The 21,074-nt window shown below is 43.9% G+C and overlaps 1 protein-coding gene and 3 non-coding genes across 4 annotated transcripts in view; 3 read left to right on the forward strand and 1 right to left on the reverse strand.

Moving 5' to 3' along the window:
* LOC140400073 (histone H2B-like) overlaps positions 1 to 21,074 on the forward strand; it is a 240,427-nt gene that overhangs the window by 163,049 nt on the left and 56,304 nt on the right. The window lies entirely within an intron of this gene.
* Positions 2,212 to 2,293, reverse strand: trnas-uga (transfer RNA serine (anticodon UGA)). Its single transcript has one exon. It is a non-coding gene; the product is annotated as a tRNA-Ser (tRNA).
* On the forward strand, positions 2,912 to 2,984 carry trnak-cuu (transfer RNA lysine (anticodon CUU)). Its single transcript has one exon. It is a non-coding gene; the product is annotated as a tRNA-Lys (tRNA).
* On the forward strand, positions 20,530 to 20,610 carry trnas-cga (transfer RNA serine (anticodon CGA)). Its single transcript has one exon. It is a non-coding gene; the product is annotated as a tRNA-Ser (tRNA).

The raw sequence follows: 21,074 nt of genomic DNA on the forward strand, positions 1-21,074 counted from the left end.
ACAGCGAGACCACACAGGCAAAAGCGCAGTTAATGACTCGATAATCTGCTTCAGTGACTTTGGTTGAGGAATTAATATTGATCCCAGGACTCCGGGTAAAATTCGTTTTCTCTTGTAAACAGTCCGGCAGGTTCGATTGTTCACATCCGTCCGAGAGGGGAAGATGGGAACTTGGTTTATATTGTGATTTGTTGCTCGATAAAGCTTTATTTCCTGAAATGCCCCCTGTGAGGTATTACTGGATATCGTTATATATCTATATTGCCCCTTTGTGGGGTACTGCTGGATATCGTATCCGGTCCAGCTTTGACAAAGTGTCACCTGGACTCGAAACGTTAGCTCTTTCTCTCCCTACAGATCTGGTCAGACCTGCTGAGACTTTAAAGCATTTTCTCTGTGGTTCCCTCTGTGTGACCTTTACAATGTTGTAATGTGTCATGCTGTCTGCTTCATTCCTGGGTTTAATGTCGGGATGAGACTGCAAGAAATTTTCTGATAGGTATTTGCTGCAAAGCAAACAGGAACGTGCGTTATGTTTACTTTTCGTGTCAGGGAGGATGTAAATAGCAGAGAATAGCCTCGATTCCTCGACCTCGGGCTAATGGCCCAGCACGCTTCCGCTGCGGCACTCTGCTCCTTAAACCAGGAGCTACAACAGTACTGCCCTGCTGTAGCCACACAACTATTCACTTCCTCATTTTTTCTTTCAACAAGAACACATGTTTGAGCACACTGACTCTGGTCAGCATAGTTCAGATCATTTACTTTCGTGCTGAATGGTTGTTCTGTGAAGGTGATGTGATTTCTTCTGTGATGTTGTTCTGATGGGAAAGTTGGGAGTGACTGGAATCATCTTCATAGTAGGAAGTTCGGGGCGGCAGTTTCACCTCTCTGGGAACATTGATCAACCTGTTACTGAGTTCTTCAAACTTTGCCTCTATATATAGAACGAATACACAAACAATGAAGCGAGAGAATGTATTAAATCAGAGATTGGATATTCTTGTAACCAATATGGCTGTAATGGGAATCCTTCATTTTCCGATAAATCGGGATGAACTGATCGCTCAGTCAAAAATCAGATATCTGGGGATTTAAATGTGATTACTACAATGATAATATTTAACCATGTTAATGTTATTTTGCTCCAATTGAAACGTGTCACGATTACAACGTTACCTTTTTGCACAACTTGCTTTCAGCCAGGAGATGGCAGCAGTGCGCAATAGTTTGGATCTCCTGATTGTGTCCACAGATCTGGAAAGGAATGGAGCTGCTGCTTCCCGGGGAGCTGCCAAGCAAGAGGCACAGATACTGACCAACTGCACCCGCTCCAAATAGATTTCCAAATTACTGAACAAAACAAAAACAAGCACAAATCATATTTTAAGAAACTATGACAGTGACTCTGAAAACAACACACCAACACGTCTGAAAGAATCGATTTGCTGTAACTAATTACAGATGAACTGTCTCAATGTCAGCCGTAATTCCTTGCCAGTTCTCAGACAGGCACCGACTGGTTAGAAGTTTGCTTCACTTTTCAAGGTCCGGCTCAATAAAATCAATCACAGGCCCATGATCTGCTTTCCTCCTGTTCTCAGACACATCCACTTTGTACAAGGGCGCACTAACTGGTTTTCAGAGTAAGAGTCAGACTGCAGTCACCTCGTTCTCTCTCGATCCCTTTATCCCAGAGCCACCTCACAACCAGGAATGGAACTTCTCACAGAGCCAAGAATGGAATAGTTTGTCGATTCTTCCACTGATTCAGGACCGTCCATCACCAGGATGTATTCGTCCAAAAGAGTTGGGGTGAAATAGGGCTGAGTTTCACTGTATATCCAATCAGTCCCCGGAGAAGCACAAAAACAATGAGTGAGGGAGAGAGAAAGAAACAAAGAAACAGATAGAGAGATAAAATATGTTCCATTTCTAACACGATCTTTTTCCCCAAAATACATTCAGCTGAATGAAACCGAACCACGTTTCCATTCGCTGCCGTTGCTGCTTCTCCTTCCAAACATTGCAGGAAACGTTATTATTTATTGATTGTTGTTTTGAGTGCGAGCTTCTTTATATTTCGTTCAGTTTCCCCAAAAAACATTAAATATCTGACTGAGCTCGATATAGGTTCATTTACAAACATTCCGATTCATTCTCGAGTCAGCGGCTTGCGCGGGTAGTTCAGCAAACACTTCGAATCACAGTCGGTGCGAGCAGGACTAGAACCTGCGCGGGGAAACCCCATTGGATTTCAAGCCCGACGCCTTAACCACTCGGCCATCGCAGCTGTGCCCAGGGTGTCATTCATTAGTAATTTGTTCGATAGAATACATTCTAAAACCAGCCTGGAATCTTTCCAGGAAGTTATCGCAATCAAACGATCAACGGGGCCCCGGGGTTTATGTGAGGAGGGATTGAACCTTCGTGGAAAATGACCATTGGATTTGGAGAGAGGCCTTGAGAGACTCGAAAACCTCAGCTCCCTAAACGCACAATTCCACCGATTAAATAGATTGTGGAACAACATCAGTTACATTGGAAATATATTAGAAATTCAAATGGAACAGGACCACACTTTACAGTCTGGAGGGAAATTTAAATGATGAAATCTAGAAATTACAGCACAGAGGGAGACCTGTGCAGGTCGAACGGTCACCTGATGACCTGATGACGCAACTAAAATGGTCACGTGTCGGGATTCCGGCAGTTCCCCGGATCGCGGTCAGAGCACAAGCCAGGAGGAGCTGCTCAATTATTAAGTCAGTTATTTTTTATTACATGTCATTGGTCGCCAGTCATTGAGAGACGAGCATTTCTACATGGTGTCAGGAGTGGGAAGTATGGCAGAAGGACTTAACCGCAGCAACTCTCTTCAAGAAGACGCTTAATAAATAGTGCACCAGCAGCCCGGCTAGCTCAGTCGGTAGAGCATGGGACTCTTAATCCCAGGGTCGTGGGTTCGAGCCCCACGTTGGGCGCTTCCGTGTTATTATCTGAAAATATTGATGCTGAATGAACTTTCTTCGTAACAGGAACGCAAGGTTATGACTGGGAATCCAGAGGTCTAAACGAACATTTCGTGACAAAATTTAATAAATATGGAATTAAAATGTCGTCTCAGTAACGGTTCTGCTTCCGATGGATCTTATTTCCACAACTGGGACCACATTACACAACAAGTAATGATTTGGCACAAACACAGATCTGTCACCTGCAGTGTCACGGTTCCACGGCAGAGAGCACGGTTACACAGCAGAGAGCTCAGTGACACAGCAAGATATAATTTTACAAACAGGGCCTCTCTGTGTGCAGCAGAAAACAACATTTTCCGAAAAAAACAGTTTCTCCATCTCGGCACCTTTTCTGTGTGTCATTGTGTGTGTCCTGATAGTCTCTTTCTGATTTTTTGTGTCTCTTTCTCTGTCTGTCACAGCCGTGCTGATGTTACGCATTGATCTCACTTTTCCCAAACGGTAATTGTGATTGATAGATACAGAAACATTTCCAAACTGACATTCAGTACCAATGTCTAATAGAGACTGAATCCCACCCTCACATACAGTCCCAGACATTGACTCATAATGAAGGAATTCTGCTCTCGCAAACTGTTGAGACTGAGGTGCAGAGTGTTCCCTCCACTCGCGAACACTACCTGTGATTTACAGATACAGAACAAATCTCAGTCAGGTGAGTAGCAGAGTTTGATGGGGACGACATGTATTCCACAATCACCTTCTCTGCGCCAGATAATCAGATGCAGACGACATGCGGCGTCTGTGTTGGTTTAACAAGGGTTTTACCCAAGAACAGGAACACATTTACACAATATCAGGGTATAAGACGTAGGAGCAGAAGCAGGCCATTCAGCCCATCGAATATGCTCCGCATTTCAATGAGATCATGCTTGATCTGATATATGACGTGTTATGACCTCATACGGTGGCACGTTGTCACAGTGGTTACCTCACAGCGCCCGCGATCCGGTTCAATTCCAGCCTTTAGCCACTGACTGTGTGGAGTTTGCACTTTCTCTCCGTGTCTGTGTGGGTTTCCTCCGGGTGCTGCGATTTCCTCGCACAGTCCAAATGTGTGCGGGTTAGGTGGACTATCCATGCTAAATTGACCCTTAGTGTTCAGAAAGTTGGGTGGTCTTACAGGGATGTGGTGGGGACACAGAGGCTCTTTCAGAATATCGTTGCAGAGTCCATTGGCAGAATGGCCTCCTTTTACATTTTAATGATCTCATGATAATACTCATGTCCACTTTCCCGGCTTTTTATCTCTAGATTTCATGATGAACCTTTAAAACCAGCAATCCCACCAAGCCTCAGGTAGCGGTAACTCCTCAATGGTCGTTAATGTCCCGGCTGTCAGTCATTTGGCCAGTCTTGAGTGAAGTCACATCCTGGAAATGTCATACATTGATCCAGTTCTAAAGTAAATTAAGTCACTCTAGTCCCTGATGACCATAGGCCCTTTGAGGGTAAGATCTGACTGGTGGTGATTTAACCTGAGGATCACCATACCTCAGGCGAGGAGCAATAATAATAATACTAATAATCTCTTATTGTCACAAGTCGGCTTCAATCGAGGTTCTGTGAAAAGCCCGGAGTTGCCACATTCCGGCGCCGGTTCGGGGAGGCTGGAACGGGAATTGTGAGATGGCGGGGTTTTCATGTTTCAGGTCTAGTATAACCGTGTGATCTGAATCTAATTAATTTGGTTTTCCTTCTGCTAATCTTGTCTCACAGTGAGGCCAACCTCACTGATTGGATAGACGAGTGATCGTTCTTCAGTCTTGTCATTGTCGGACCCGCTGAATATGGAGGCATATCCTGTGTGGCAGGATTTAGCTCCAACTCAATCTATAAGTTTGTGGATGATACCACTGCGGTAGGTCGTATCGCAAACAATGACGAATCAGATACAGAAGGTAGATAAATCACAAGGTGATTGTACCTTTAAGACCTAGCTGTTTAAGCAATGTACATTTAAGAAAACAGTGAGGTCAGAGAGTGGGTGGAGCTCGGCTTTAGGTCAGCCATTTTGCAGATTTTTACTTTCAGTTTAAAAAGCACCTTGTGTGTGTCTGTGTGTTTCCAGAGAGCTGCAAGTTTGAAAAGAGATTGGGAGTGTCTTCGTTTGCAGGGAGCTGGATCTCTGGCATAAAAGACCATCTCTGGATCATTTGGGTGATTTAAACTGATAATTATAAAACCTTTAACCTGATGTGATTCTGTTTAAAGGTGTTAAGTCTCTTGGAAGTTTGAAGGAACATTTTAAGGAATTATTTACTGTTGCAATATTTTCTGAGTTATCTTTGAAGTAAGGGGTGTTAAGAGATCCTATGTTTATTTAAGATGTGAAGTTGAGTTCATGGAATAAACAGTGTTTTGTGTTTAAAAGCCCACGTGTCCATAATTGTATAATAACAATACACCTAGGGAAAAAGCCGTGTGCTAGGAAAAGCAACAAATCCATTAAAGGGAGAGGTTGGTTGAACTCCATGATACATTTTGGGGTTCTGAAAACGCCTCACCCATAAAAATTGGGGGCTCATCCGGGATAAAAGTCTATCTATTGGATTGGCTTTTGTGAACTTAAAGACAGTGAAGGATTGTTGCTTTTCCGGTGTGGTATTTTAGTTTACGTGGGGAGAGTGTTGTGAACAATGTCTCTTTCAGAGGCTCAGAAGTTTTTGGGGGTGGAGAATGTCACACGTAGTACTTTACGGGCAGAAACGAAAAGCAGACTGTTAGATTTGGCAAGAACATTGCAGTTAACCTTACCTGACAAAATGCGAAAAGATGAAGTAATTATGGCGGTGGTTAAGCATTTAAAGTTGCATGCGATAGAGTTTGACTCATTGGAAATGGCAAAAATTCAGTTGCAAATTAAACAAATGGAACATGAGAAAGAATTAAAGCGGCTTGAATACGAGAGGGAGAGAGAGGAAAAAGAAAGAGAAAGAGAGAGAGAGGAAAAAGAAAAGGAGAGAGCAGAAAGGAGAAAAGAAAGAATAGTCCTAGCAGAAAAAAAGAAAAAGAAATGGAAATACAGAGGAGGGAAAAAGATAAAGAGAGCGAGTTTGAACTTCAGAAAATGGCCATGAAACATGACAATCAGTTAAAATTGGCAGACGTAAAGGGAAACGTACAGTTGGATGATAGTGATGAGGATAGTGAGAAAGCGCGTCATAGTCAAAGGCTTGGTGGGAATCTATTTAAATACGTCCAAGCATTGCCACGGTTTGACGAGAAGGAAGTGGAAGCATTTTTCATTTAATTTCAGAAGGTAGCTAAACAAATGAAATGGCCACAGGACATGTGGGCGTTACTGATTCAAACAAAGCTGGTAGGTAGAGCTAGTGAAGTGTTTGCATCACGACCGGAGGTGGTATCTGGAACGTATGAGCAGGTGAAGAAACCCATCTTAAGTGCATCTGAGCGAGTGCCTGAAGCTTACAGACTAAGGTTTAGAAATTTAAGGAAAGAATTTGGTCAAACATACATGGAGTTTGAAAGGCTGAAACAGAGTAATTTTGATAGGTGGATAAGGGCTTTGAAAATAGACCAAATGTATTAAGTTCTCAGAAAATTATACTTTTGGAGGAGTTTAAAAATTCATTTCCTGATGTAGTGTGAACTCATAGAATCATAGAAGTTTACAGCATGGAAACAGGCCCTTCGGCCCAACCAGTCCATGCCGCCCAGTTTGTACCATTAAGCTAGTCCCAGTTGCCCGCACTTGGCCCATAACCCTCTATACCCATCTTACCCATGTAACTATCAAAATGCTTTTTAAAAGACACAATTGTACCCGCCTCTACTACTACCTCTGGCAGCCCATTCCAGACATTCACTACCCTCTGAGTGAAGAAATTGCCCCTCTGGGCCCTTCTGAATCTCTCCCCTCTCTCCTTAAACCTATGCCCTCTAGTTTTAGACTCCCCTACCTTTGGGAAAAGATGTTGACTATCTACCTTATCTATGCCCCTCATTATTTTATATACCTCTATAAGATCACCCCTAAGCCTCCTACGCTCCAGGGAAAAAAGTCCCAGTCTATCCAGCCCCTCCTTATAACTCAAACCATCAAGTCCCGGCAACATCCTAGTAAATCTTTTCTGCACTCTTTCTAGTTTAATAATATCCTTTCTATAATAGGGTGACCAGAACTGCACACAGTATTCCAAGTGTGGCCGTACCAATGTCTTGTACAACTTCAACAAGGCGTCCCAACTCCTGTATTCAATGTTCTGACCAATGAAACCAAGCATGCCGAATGCCTTCTTCACCACCCTGTCCACCTGCGACTCCACCTTCAAGGAGCTATGAACCTGTACTCCTAGATCTCTTTGTTCTATAACTCTCCCCAACGCCATACCATTAACTGAGTAGGTCCTGGCCTGATTCGATCTGCCAAAAGGCCATTCGTCGGCCCACTGGCCTAATTGATCAAGATCCCGTTGCAATCCTAGATAACCTTCTTCACTATCCACTGTGCCACCAATCTTGGTGTCATCTGCAAACTTACTAACCATGCCTCCTAAATTCTCATCCAAATCATTAATATAAATCACAAATAACAGTGGACCCAGCACCGATCCCTGAGGCACACCACTCCACAGGCCTCCAGTTTGAAAAACAACCTTCTACAACCACTCTCTGCCTTCTGTCGTCCAGCCAATTTTGAATCCAATTGGCAACCTCACCCTGGATCCCGTGAGCTTTAACCTTCTGCAACAACCTACCATGCGGTACCTTGTCAAAGGCTTTGCTAAAGTCCATGTAGACAACGTCTACTGCACTGCCCTCATCTACCTTCTTGGTCACCCCCTCAAAAAACTCAATCAAATTTGTGAGACATGATTTTCCACGCACAAAGCCATGCTGACTGCCCCGAATCAGTCCTTGCCTCTCTAAATGCTTGTAGATCCTGTTTCTCAGAATACCTTCTAGCAACTTACCTACTACAGACGTTAGGCTCACCGGTCTGTAGTTCCCAGGCTTTTCCCTGCTGCCCTTCTTAAACAAGGGCACAACATTCGCCACTCTCCAATCTTCAGGCACCTCACCTGTGGCTGCCGATGATTCAAATATCTCTGTTAGGGGACCCGCAATTTCCTCCCTAGCCTCCCACAACATCCTGGGATACATTTCATCAGGTCCCGGGGATTTATCTACCTTGATGCGCTTTAAGACTTCCAGCACATCCTCCTCTGTAATATGCACACTTCTCAAGACATCACTATTTATTTCCCTTAGTTTCCTAACATCCATGCCTTTCTCCACCGTGAATACCGATGAGAAATATTCATTCAAGATCTCACCCAACTCTTGTGGCTCTGCACATAGATGTCCTTGTTGATCCTTAAGATGTCCTTGTTGATCCTTAAGAGGCCCTAGTCTGTCCCTAGTTACTCTTTTCCCCTTTATGTATCTGTAGAATCTCTTTGGATTCTCCCTTGCATTATTTGCCAAAGCAATTTCATGTCCCCTTTTTGCCCTCCTGATTTCCCTCTTAACTCTATTTCGACAATCTCTATACTCTTCAAGGGATCCACTTGATCCCAGTTGCTTATGTACGTCATATGCCTCCTTCTTCTTTTTGACCAGAGTCTCAATATCTCGAGTCATCCAGGGTTCCCTACTTCTACCAGCCTTGCCCTTCACTCTAAAGGGAATGTGCGTACCCTGCACCCTGGTTAACACATTTTTAAAAGCCTCCCATTTACCAGCCGTCCCTTTGCCTGCCAACAGTCTCCCCCAATCTACCTCTGCAAGTTCCTGTCTGATACCATCAAAATTGGCCTTGCCCCAATTAAGAATTTTAACTCTTGGGCAGACCTATCATTCTCCATAGCTATCTTAAAACTAATGGAGTTATGGTCACTTGTCCCAAAGTGATCCCTCACTAGCACTTCTGTCACTTGCCCTTCCTTATTTCCCAAGACGAGGTCAAGTTTTGCCCCCTCTCTAGTCGGTCCATCCACATACTGAATGAGAAATTCCTCCTGAATACACTCAACGAATTTCCCTCCATCCAAGCCCCTAATGCTATGGCTGTCTCAGTCAATGTTGGGAAAGTTAAAGTCCCCTACTACTACCACCCTATTATTCTTGCAGCTATCTGTAATCGCCTTACATACTTGCTCCTCAATTTCCCGCTGACTATTTGGGGGCCTGTAGTACAGTCCTACCAAGGTGATCTCTCCATTCTTATTTTTCAGTTCCACCCATATAGACTCAGTGGGCGAACCCTCGGACATATCCCCTCTAAGTACTGCCGTGATGTTCTCCCTAATCAAAAACGCCACTCCCCCTCCTCTCTTACCTCCTGTTCTATCCTTTCTATAGCATCTGTACCCCGGAACATTGAGCTGCCAGTCCTGCCCCTCCCTTAGCCATGTTTCAGTCATAGCTATAATATCCCAGTCCCATGTGCCCATCCATGCCCTGAGTTCATTCGCTTTGCCCGTCAGGCCCCTTGCATTGAAATAAATGCAGTTTAATGTAAACTTTCCTTGCTCTCTGCCCTGCTTTCTCTGGTCATGCTTTACACACTCTCCCTTCCTGCCTTTTGTTTCTGTCCCCACTGACTTCCTACTTCGGTTCCCATCCCCCTGCCACATTAGTTGAAACCCTCCCCAACTGCACTAGCAAACACACCCCCGAGAACATTGGTTCCGGTCCCACCCAGATGCAGACCGTCCGATTTGTACAGGTCCCACCTCCCCCAGAACCGGTCCCAATGTCCCAGGAATTTGAAACCCTCCCTCTTGCACCATCTCTCAAGCCACGTATTCATCCTAGCTATCCTGTCATTCCTACTCTGACTATCACGTGGCACTGGTAGCAATCCTGAGATTACTACCTTTGAGGTCCTACTTTTTAGTTTAACTCCTAACTCCCTAAATTCAGCTTGTAGGACCTCATCCCGTTTTTTACCTATATCGTTGGTGCCTATATGCACCACGACAGCTGGCTGTTCACCCTCCCCCTCCAGAATGCCCTGCAGCCGCTCCGAGACATTCTTGACCCTTGCACCAGGGAGGCAACATACCAACCTGGATTCTCGTTTGCGTCCGCAGAAACGCCTATCTATTCCACTTACAATTGAATCCCCTATCACTATAGCTCTGCCACTCTTTTTCCCGCCCTTCTGTGCAGCAGAGCCAGCCACGGTGCCATGTACATGGCTGCTGCCACCTTCCCCTGGTGAGCCATCTCCCCCAACAGTTTCCAAAACGGTAAATCTGTTTTGGAGGGAGATGACCGTAGGGGATCCCTGCACTGCCTTCCTACTCTTCCTCTGTCTGTTGGTCACCCATTCCCTATCTGCCTCAGTAATTGTAATCTGCGGTGTGACCAACTCACTGAATGTGCTATCCACAACTTCCTCAGCATCGCGGATGCTCCAAAGTGAGTCCATCCGCAGCTCCAGAGCCGTCAAGCGGTCTAACAGGAGCTGCAGTTGGACACACTTCTTGCAGATGAAGGAGTCAGGGACACCAGAAGGGTCCCTGACTTGCCACATCTCACAAGAGGAGCATGACACGGGTCTGAGCTCTCCTGCCATGACTTAAACCTGAAGTTAAATTTGAACTACACTACACAGCTAAGAGAAAGTCAAAGAGAGAGAAATCACTTACCAGTCACAAGCCAATCACTTACCTGCTGGCTGTGATATAATTGCTCCCGAGACTCCCTCACAGGTCTGCTTCTCTGCACCTCCTTAAGATGAGCACCAAATTCCCTTAACTAGTTAATTAATTTACTTAATTAATTGGATTTTTTTTTTTTTTGAAACTCAACCCCAAACACCAAACTCCAAAAAACACAGCCCTCACTCACCTCTTACCCGAACTCAGCCTTACCCAAACTCAGATACACTCTGTTTGCCTCCAGCACTCTGTTTCTATAGGCACTTCAGCCACACCCTTTGTATCCTTCCTGATTTAGTCAGCCAATAGGCCTGCTCCCGAAACTGATCTCCCGAAACTAACAGCTGACCTGCAAGGTAAGGAAGTTGTTAAGCAGTACTTACCAAATTCTCACTCGGTCTGTATCTCTCTCACTCAGGCTGTGTCTCCTTGACCTGCGCAATGCTTACTAATGTGCGCTTTCTGTCTGTCTTTTACACAGACTTTAGGATGACTCACACTAAAACTTCAAAGAGAAGAATACAATGTGTACCTTTGTGCCCCTCAACAGGCCTCAGGTGACTGCCAGATAACTGCCTCTCAGCAATTAGGGTGGGGGCAGCTTCAGCCAATCAGACACTAATCTACACTGCACTTTTAACTGAAAAACAGCAAAATTAGATGAACCACTTACTTTTCCTGGTTACCTCACTGCACCAAATTACCAAATTCTCACTCTGTCTGTGTCTCACTAACTCTGGCTGTGTCTCCTTGACCTGCGCAATGCTTACTAATGTGCGCTTTCTGTCTGACTTTTATACAGACTTTAGGATGACTCACACTAAAACTGTATCTCATGTGGAAGAACAGGGGGTTAAAACTGCGAGATTAGTAGCAGAAATGGCAGATGATTATGAATTAGTTCATAATTCAAAGATTGTTTTCCGACATCAGTTTCAGCCGATGAGGGATAGAAACTGGGGACATGAGAAATACTCAAGTGGTAAAGGTAAAGCTGATATGATGGGAGACAATAAAGGGAGTGTACCTCTGATTGAAAAAGATATCCAGGAGGGTGGAAAAGAAATGAAAAGTTTCAAATGTTTTCACTGTAATAAACTAGGCCATGTAAAGTCACAGTGTTGGTGGTTGAAGACAAGCACTGAGAAGGGTGATGTGGTAAAACAGGATAAGACGGTGGGGTTTGTAAGAGTGGTAAAGGAAATCCCAAGGGACGCGAAGGAGGTGCAAACAATTGTACAGCCTGTTCAAGAAGCAATTGTTAAGAAGGTGCCAGATGTATTTAAAGAATTTACTTGTGTGGGTAAACTTTACTTATGTGTATCAAGAGGAGCAGGTGAAGAAGTCACAATGTTAAGAGATACAGTGGCTAGTCAATCTTTAATGGTAAGAGATGAGGAATTATGTAGTTTGGGAAGAATGTTGCCAGAAAAGGTGGTGATATGTGGAATTCAGGATGAAAGGAGTCGCGTTCCCTTGTATAAGGTGAGGTTGGAAAGTCCAGTGAAGAATGGTGAAGAGGTAGTAGGAGTAATAGATAAACTATCTTGTCCAGGAATACAGTTTATCTTGGGTAATGATATAGCTGCATCGCAGGTGGGAGTGATGCCTACTGTGGTTGATAAGACAGTGGAAAATCAGTCAACTGAAGTGTTGAAGGACGAATATCCTGGGATTTGTCCGGATTTTGTAGTAACAAGGTCGCAAAGTTACAGGTTAAGGCAAGAGGAGAAATCAAAGAGTAAAGATGAAGTTGAAGTGCAATTATCAGCAACAATGTTTGATCAGATGGTTGAAAAAGAACAGGAAGAGGTGGAGGATGAGGCGGATATTTTTAGTTCAGGAAAATTGGCGGAGTTATAACAGAAAAATATAGAAATAAAACGGATATATCAGAAAGCAGATACAGAAGAGGAATCTGAGAGTATACCAGTGTGTTATTACCGTAAAAATGATGTCCTGATGAGAAAATGGAGACCAGTACATATGCAGGCAGATGAAAAGTGGGCAGAAGATCATCAAGTAGTATTGCCGGTAGGGTATAGAAAGGACGTGTTGCGAGTTGCACATGAGGTACCAGTGGGAGGTCATTTGGGAATAGGGAAAACACCAGCTAAAATACAGAATTTTTTTATTGGCCTGGACTACATTAAGATGTAGTTAAATTTTGTAAATCATGTCGCACATGTCAAGTGATAGGGAACTCTCAAGCAGTGACAAAACCAGCGCCCTTAATACCCATTCCAGCATTTAAGGAACCTTCTAAAAGAATCCTAATCCATTGTCTAGGACCTCTTCCTCGAACAAAAAGTGGGAATCAATATCTTTTGACTGTAATGGATGTGTCTACTAGGTTTCCAGAGGCCATTCCAGTACGTAATATTACAGCTCAAAGGATTGTGGAGGAGTTACTTCAATTCTTTACTAGATATAGACTACCACCAGAAATTCAATCCGATCAAGGAACTAATTTTACTTCAAAGTTATTCAAAGAAGTTATGGATAGCTTAGGAATAAAGCAATTTAAATCAACTGCGTCCCATCCAGAATCGCAGAGAGCGTCAGAAAGGTTGCAACAGACATTAACGCCAATGTTGAGGCCGTACTGTCAAGATTATCCAGAGGATTGGGATAAATGAATCCCATTCGTATTGTTTGCAATTAGGGATGCACCTAATGAGTCTACCAAATTTAATCCTTTTGAACTAGTTTTTGGTCATGAGGTAAGAGGACCGCTTAAATTGATTAAGGAAAAATTGGTGGGTGCGAAATCGGAAGTTACATTATTGGATTACGTGTCAAATTTTAGGAAACGATTAAATAGAGCAGGTGAATTGGCTAGACAACATTTGAAAGTTGCACAAAATGGAATGAAACGGGTAGCGGACAAGAAATCCAAAGTTCGTAGTTTTGCCAGTGGGGATAAAGTTGTTACCAGTGGCAGGGGAGCCTTTAAAAGCTATGTTTTGTGGGCCGTATCAGATTGAAAGGAAATTAAATGAGGTGAATTAAGTGGTAAAAGCACCAGATAGAAGGAAGACTCACCGAGTGTGTCATGTGAATATGCTTAAAAGGTACTTTGAAAGGGAAGGAGAGAAAAATGAGATTTTAATGATTCTAACTCAAAGTGACGAACCAAATCCAGATGACTGTGAACTTCACATACCTCAAATTAAATTGGAAAATGAGGATGTTCTTAAAAATTGGTATGAATTGTTAAGTTACCTTCCAGAGGAAAAACGAACTGACCAGAAAGAGTTATTGAAATCACATGGGCAAGTTTGTAGAGATAAATTGGGTAGTATTAAAATGGCTATACATGATGTAGATGTAGGAAATGCTGTTCCTATCAAACAACATCCATATAGACTTCATCCGTTAAAATTGGCACAGGTTAACAAAGAGATTGAGAGTATGCTTAAAAATGGCATAATTGAAGTGGGTCGCAGCCAATGGAGCTCACCCATATTGATGGTACCTAAACCAGACGGTACCCAACGGTTGTATGTGGACTATAGAAAGGTGAATGCAGTTACAAGAACTGACTCTTATCCTATCCCACGTTTGAATGATTGCATTGAGAAAGTGGAACAATCTGCTTTTATTTCCAACTTCCAGATATGGAAAGAACATTTAAAGCATCGTATGGAGTTCTTCGATCGACTTCAGGTGGCGGGGTTGGTAATGAAACTAGCCGAAAGTGAATTTGCAGGAGCCCGAATCACTTTCCTTGAGGAGTTTCTGATACCCTCAAGAGGAAGGGAAATAATGCGATTTCTTAGAATGAGTGGATTTAATCGAACTTCAGTGCAAACGTTTTGTGGCGTGATTACTCCACTGATGGAATTGCAGAAGAAACGTAAAAATATTCAATGGACTGCGGACTTTCAACAGGCATTTGACTGCCTGAAAGCTGTGATCACCAATGTTCCTGTATTGGAGAATTGCAAGGGACTCTGTGGTCAGATTGAACTAAAGTGTCTGATTCTAAAGAGAAATGCCGAGGAGTAGAGGAATGGATGGATCGTGCAGAGATTTTGTTCAAAGAGACTGTCAATCGAGAAGGATTTCGGTCGGAGGAAGAAGAACAAAGAAAAATGGACTATATTCTTATACCTGTTTGCATGTGTTGTTATTTTTTTTAAACGAAAGTGTATATTTACTGTGTACATTTCTTAGTGAATGGTGCAAAAGTGAAAAATGAAACCATCTTGAAGTTGAAGGTTTTTTTTTGCTTGGGTGGAGGTATCATGGAAGAGTTCCTTTAAGACATGGATGTTTGAGCGATGTCCCTTTAAGAAAACAGTAATGCCAGAGAGTGGGTGGAGCTGGGCTTTAGGTCAGCCATTTTTCAAATTTTTGTTTCAGTTTAAAAAGCAGCTTGTGTGTGTCTGTGTGTTTCCAGAGAGCTGCCAGTTTGAAAAGAGCTTGGGAGTGCCTGTGTTAGCAGGGAGCTGGATCTCTGATATAAAAGACAATCTCTGGATCATTTGGGTGATTTAAACTGATAATTGTAAAGCCTTTAACCGGATGTGATTCTGTTTCAAGATGTTAAGTCTCTTGGAAGTTTGAAGGAACAGTTTAAGGAATTATTTACTGTTGCAATATTTTCTGAGTTATCTTTGAAGTCAGAGATCCAATGTTTATTTAAGATCTTCAGTTGAGTTCATGGAATAAACAGTGTTTTGTGTTTAAAAACCCACGTGCCCATAATTGTAATCCCACATCTAGGGAAAAAGCCATGTGCTAGGAAAAGCAGCAAATCCATTAAAGGGAGAGATTGGTTGAACTCTCTGATACATTTTGGGGTTCGGAAAACGCCTCGCTCATAACAGTACCTAAAACAGCCTGTCTCTAAATATCGGAAAGACCAAGGAACTGATCATCGACGCCATGAAGCGTTGCACAACACACACACCCGTCTGCATCAATGGGTGCGAAGTGGAGATGGTCGATAGCTTTACATCTCTGGGGGTCGCCGTCATCAACAGTCTGTCCTGGTCCACTCACGTTGATGCAACAATCTAGAAAGCCCAACATCGTTTCTACCTCCTAAGGAAGGACAAGAAATTCGTCATGTCTGCTTCGACTCTCACAAACTTCTACAGATGCGCCATAGAGAGCATCCAATCGGGCTGCATCATAGCTTGGTATGGCAACTGCCCGGTCCAACTTCGCAAGAAACTGCAATGTGGTGAACTCAGCCCAACCAATCACACAAGCATGCCACCCGCACAGTGTTTCTGCCTACAACTCCCGCTGCCGCAGGACAGCAGACAACATTATCAGAAACCCTCCCACCCAGGTTCTGACTTTTTACAGACTATTTCATCAGGCAGAAGGCACTGAAGTCTGAAGACCCGCGCATCCAGACATAGGAACAGCTTCTTCCCCACAGCTACTAGACTCCTCAACAACTCTCCCTCGGACTGATCTGTTCCCTGTAAGAACACTACTCACGACGCCCTATGCTACTCTTGCTCATGGATTTACTTTGTTTGTCTACTTGTTCCGCACTGTGACCAATCACTGTTTGTCGATGTACCATTTGGCAATGCACTGTGTCGATTATTCTTTTTTTGCCCACTCTGTATGTAATGTGTATGTTCCTTGGTAGCAGAAAAATACTTTTCACTGTACTTCAGTACATGTGACAGTAAGCCAAATCAAAGTGGTTCCTCTCTCACGACCCGATCAATTCATTCAATCAGAACAAGACTGAATTTTGAATTCTCGCTTTTCCAACACAGCTCGATGCAATCCGGCCTCACAACTTGGAATAGATTTGCACGTCAGTGATTGCAGATCCATCATCGAAAAATGAGTCCCACTTCCGAGAAAACAGCGTATGAAAAATCGACGAGGATGGGATTCGAACGCCGTTACAGAGCACAATGGACTAGCAGTCCATCGCCTTCACCACTCGGCCACCTCAACCGACAAGTGCATGCGTCAAAAAGTCTTAATTCGTTTTGCATTCATGAACTGATGGACAATATCCGCCTCTTTGTCTTCAGCCCCGTGTTCAATGTTGGGAATGCAGTTTTTTTCAGTAAAATGAATTCCCATCACATTCAGGGACTTTTATGAATGGACTGATGTGAAACACTTCAATATCATGTCCAAGATATTTCCACACAGTGTGAAAGCCTCCCGCTGAAAGACTGGAATCAACCAGCATTTGACAGCAAAAACAAACGCTCCCGGCTTCACCGAGGAATCCGTCGATCATCGGAACACACATTTCACGATGGACATTTTCTGATCATTCAGTTGCAGGTTTCTACACCTGCCTGGCTTCATTCCCCAGGAAATAGGGATTATATTCTTTCAGCGAGTCGTGAAAGTATACTTGGAACAGATTAATGATAAATTATTGTGGTACGATGAGACTATTCCTGTTTGAAAGGTAAACTGTCCAGAAAGTGCCTTCATATGAAATGAAAAATGAAAATCGCTTATTGTCACGAGTAGGCTTCAATGAAGTTACTGTGAAAAGCCCCTAGTCGCCACATTCCGGCGCCTGTTCGGGGAGGCTGGTACGGGAATTGAACCGTGCTGCTGGCCTGCCTTAAAAGCCAGCGATTTAGCCCAGTGAGCTCGGATTCGTCCATGACAAGACTGAAGAACGATCACTCGTCTATCCAATCGGTGAGGTTTGCCTCAGCATGAGACAATATTACCAGAGTGAGAACCAGGTTAATTAGATTCAGATCACACGGTTACAATAGAACTGAATCAGGAAAACCCCGCCTTCACAGCCTTGCCACTCGCCTGAGGTATCGTGATCCTGAGGTTAAATCACCATCAGTCAGATCTCACCGTCAACGGGGAAAGCAGCCGATGGTTATCAGGGACTAAAGCACCTTAATTTATTTTGGAACTGGATCAATGTATGATGTTTCCAGGATGTGACTTCCCTCAGACTAATCAAATGATTGGCAGCCGGAAAATTAACGCCCATTGAGGAGTTACTGGTACCTGAGGCTTGGTTGGAGTATTGGTTTTAAAGGTTAATCATGAAATCTAGAGATGAAAAGCCGGGAAAGTGGGCACGAGGATTATCATGAAATCATTAAAATGTAAAAGGTGTCCATTCGGCCCATCGACTCTGCACCGAACTCTGAAAGAGTCCCTATGCCCCAACCACATCCCTGTAACGCACTACCCAACTTTATAAACACAAAGGGGCAATTGAGCATGGGCATTCCACCTAACCCACACACATTTGGACGTGCGTGGAAATCGCAGCACCCGGAGGAAACCCATAGACACAGAGAAAAAGTGCAAACTCCATACAGTCAGTGACCAAAGGCTGGAATTGAACCCGGATCGCGGGCGCTGTGAGGTAACCACTGTGACAACGTGCCACCGTATGAGGTCATAACACATCATATATCAGATCAAGCATGATCTCATTAAAATACGGAGCATATTCGATGGGCTGAATGGTCTACTTCTGCTCCTCCGTCTTATACCCTGATATTGTGTAAATGTGTTCCGGTTCTTGTGTAAAACTCTTGTTAAAACAACACAGACACCGCATGTCGATTGCATCTGATTATCTGGCGCAGAGAAGGCGATTGTGGAATACATGTCGTACCCATCAAACTCTGCTACTCACCTGACTGAGATTTGTTCTGTATCTGTAAATCACAGGTAGTATTCGCGAGTGGAGGGAACACTGCACCTCAGTCTCTGGAACAGGTTGTGAGAGCAGGATTCCTTCATTATGTGTCAATGTCTGATACTGTATGTGAGGGTGGGTTTCAGTCTCTATCAGACATTGGTACTGAATGTCAGTGTGAAAATCTTTCTGTATCTGTCAATCACAATTACCGTTTGGGAAAAGTGAGATTAATCCGCAACATCATCACGGCTGTGACAGACAGAGAAAGACACACAGAAATGCAGGTAGAGACCATCAGGACACACGCACAATGCCACACAGAAAAGGTGCCGAGATGGTGAAACTGTTTTTTTCGGAAAATGTGTTTTCTGCTGCACACAGAGAGGCCCTGTTTGTAAATGTATATCCTGCTGTGTAACTGTGCTCTCTGCTATGTAACTGTGCTCTCTGCTGTGTAACTGAGCTCTCTGCTGTGTAACCGTGCTCTCTGCTGTGTAACCGTGCACTCTGCTGTGTAACTGACCTCTCTGCTGTGTAACTGTGCTCTCTGCTGTGTAACTGTGCTCTCTGCTGTTTAACTGAGCTCTCTGCTGTGTAACTGTGCTCTCTGCTGTGTAACTGTGCTCTCTGCTGTGTAACTGACCTATCTGCTGTGTAACTGAGCTCTCTGCTGTGTAACTGAGCTCTCTGCTGTGTAACTGGGCTCTCTGCTGTGTAACTGAGCTCTCTGCTGTGTAACTGGGCTCTCTGCTGTGTAACTGACCTCTCTGCAGTGTAACTGAGCTCTCTGCTGTGTAACTGAGCTCTCTGCTGTGTAACTGTGCTCTCTGCTGTGTAACTAAGCTCTCTGCTCTGTAACTGACCTCTCTGCTGTGTAACTGAGCTCTCTGCTGTGTAACTGAGCTCTCTGCTCTGTAACTGACCTCTCTGCTGTGTAACTGTGCTCTCTGCTGTGTAACTAAGCTCTCTGCTGTGTAACTGACCTCTCTGCTGTGTAACTGAGCTCTCTGCTGTGTAACTGTGCTCTCTGCTGTGTAACTGTGCTCTCTGCTGTCTGCTGTGTAACTGAGCTCTCTGCTGTGTAACTGTACACTGCTGTGTAACTGAGCTCTCTGCTGTGTAACTGATCTCTCTGCTGTGTAACTGTGCTCTCTGCTGTTTAACTGAGCTCTCTGCTGTGTAACTGTGCTCTCTGCTGTGTAACTGTGCTCTCTGCTGTGTAACTGACCTATCTGCTGTGTAACTGAGCTCTCTGCTGTGTAACTGAGCTCTCTGCTGTGTAACTGGGCTCTCTGCTGTGTAACTGAGCTCTCTGCTGTGTAACTGGGCTCTCTGCTGTGTAACTGACCTCTCTGCAGTGTAACTGAGCTCTCTGCTGTGTAACTGAGCTCTCTGCTGTGTAACTGTGCTCTCTGCTGTGTAACTAAGCTCTCTGCTCTGTAACTGACCTCTCTGCTGTGTAACTGAGCTCTCTGCTGTGTAACTGAGCTCTCTGCTGTGTAACTGAGCTCTCTGCTGTGTAACTGAGCTCTCTGCTGTGTAACTGTACACTGCTGTGTAACTGACCTCTCTGCTGTGTAACTGAGCTCTCTGCTGTGTAACTGTGCTCTCTGCTGTGTAACTGTGCTCTCTGCTGTCTGCTGTGTAACTGAGCTCTCTGCTGTGTAACTGTACACTGCTGTGTAACTGAGCTCTCTGCTGTGTAACTGATCTCTCTGCTGTGTAACTGTGCTCTCTGCTGTGTAACTGTGCTCTCTGCTGTGTAACTGTGCTCTCTGCTGTGTAACTGAGCTCTCTGCTGTGTAACTGTTCTCTCTGTTGGAACCGTGACTCTGCCGGTGACAGATCTTCAGTGTGGTTGTGCTAATCATTCCCTGTTGTGTAAATGTGTTCCCAGTTGTGGAAATATGGTCCGTCTGAATAAGAACCTTTCTGCGCCATTACTGAGACGAAATTTCAATTCCAGATTTATCAAATCTTGTCACGAAAGGTGAGTTCAGGCCTCTGGATTCCCAGTCCAGCGACATAATCTTGTGTTCCTGTTATCAAAACAGTTCGTTCTCCTTAACATTCTCAATACTGTGAAGGTTCATCTAATGGTTTTTTCCCCACGCAGTTTCAATCCCTACTCAAAGAAAGACTGGGACACCGTTCATCGCATTACTGCAATCCCGCGTGTCTGATTTTACAATGCTTTCTATAGAACGAATTGGTTGCATAGCTGTCAGCCGCGATGGCCGAGTGGTTAAGGCGTTGGACTCGAAATCCAATAAATTTCCCCGCGTAGGTTCGAACCCTACTCGCAGCGAAATAACTACCATGTTGGAGTCATTTGTTCGAAAAATGCAGTTTTGTGTCATCATTCAATGTATTCTGATGAAATGTCATTACATTAGAATCTTCTTGTGCCCTGAAGCTGTTTTTCTTATTCTGTTTTCGCTCTGAATTTTCTTATTTGTCAGGACAAGATCATCACCTCAGTAACGTTCATATTAACTTCGTCAGGAAGCAGAATTGTGAAAATGTCTGATCACAAAGCAATGTGAAATTTATTTTTGTCACATCTTTTGCCAGAATTCATCATATGTCAGAATTTTTAATGTCTCTCATTGTGAAACTGACCAGCCGAACTGAAAGTTCTAAATAAAGCAGCGCAACAAATTGAAGGCTTGTCAACAGCCGGGAAGGGAGCAATGCTCCCCATATACCGTCCCTGCTGACTCACCATGGCCCAACTATTGTTTATCTTCACTTTTCATTTGCTTGAGAGAC

The sequence above is a fragment of the Scyliorhinus torazame genome, chromosome 24 (assembly GCF_047496885.1).
Source record: "Scyliorhinus torazame isolate Kashiwa2021f chromosome 24, sScyTor2.1, whole genome shotgun sequence".
NCBI classification, from domain to species: domain Eukaryota; kingdom Metazoa; phylum Chordata; class Chondrichthyes; order Carcharhiniformes; family Scyliorhinidae; genus Scyliorhinus; species Scyliorhinus torazame.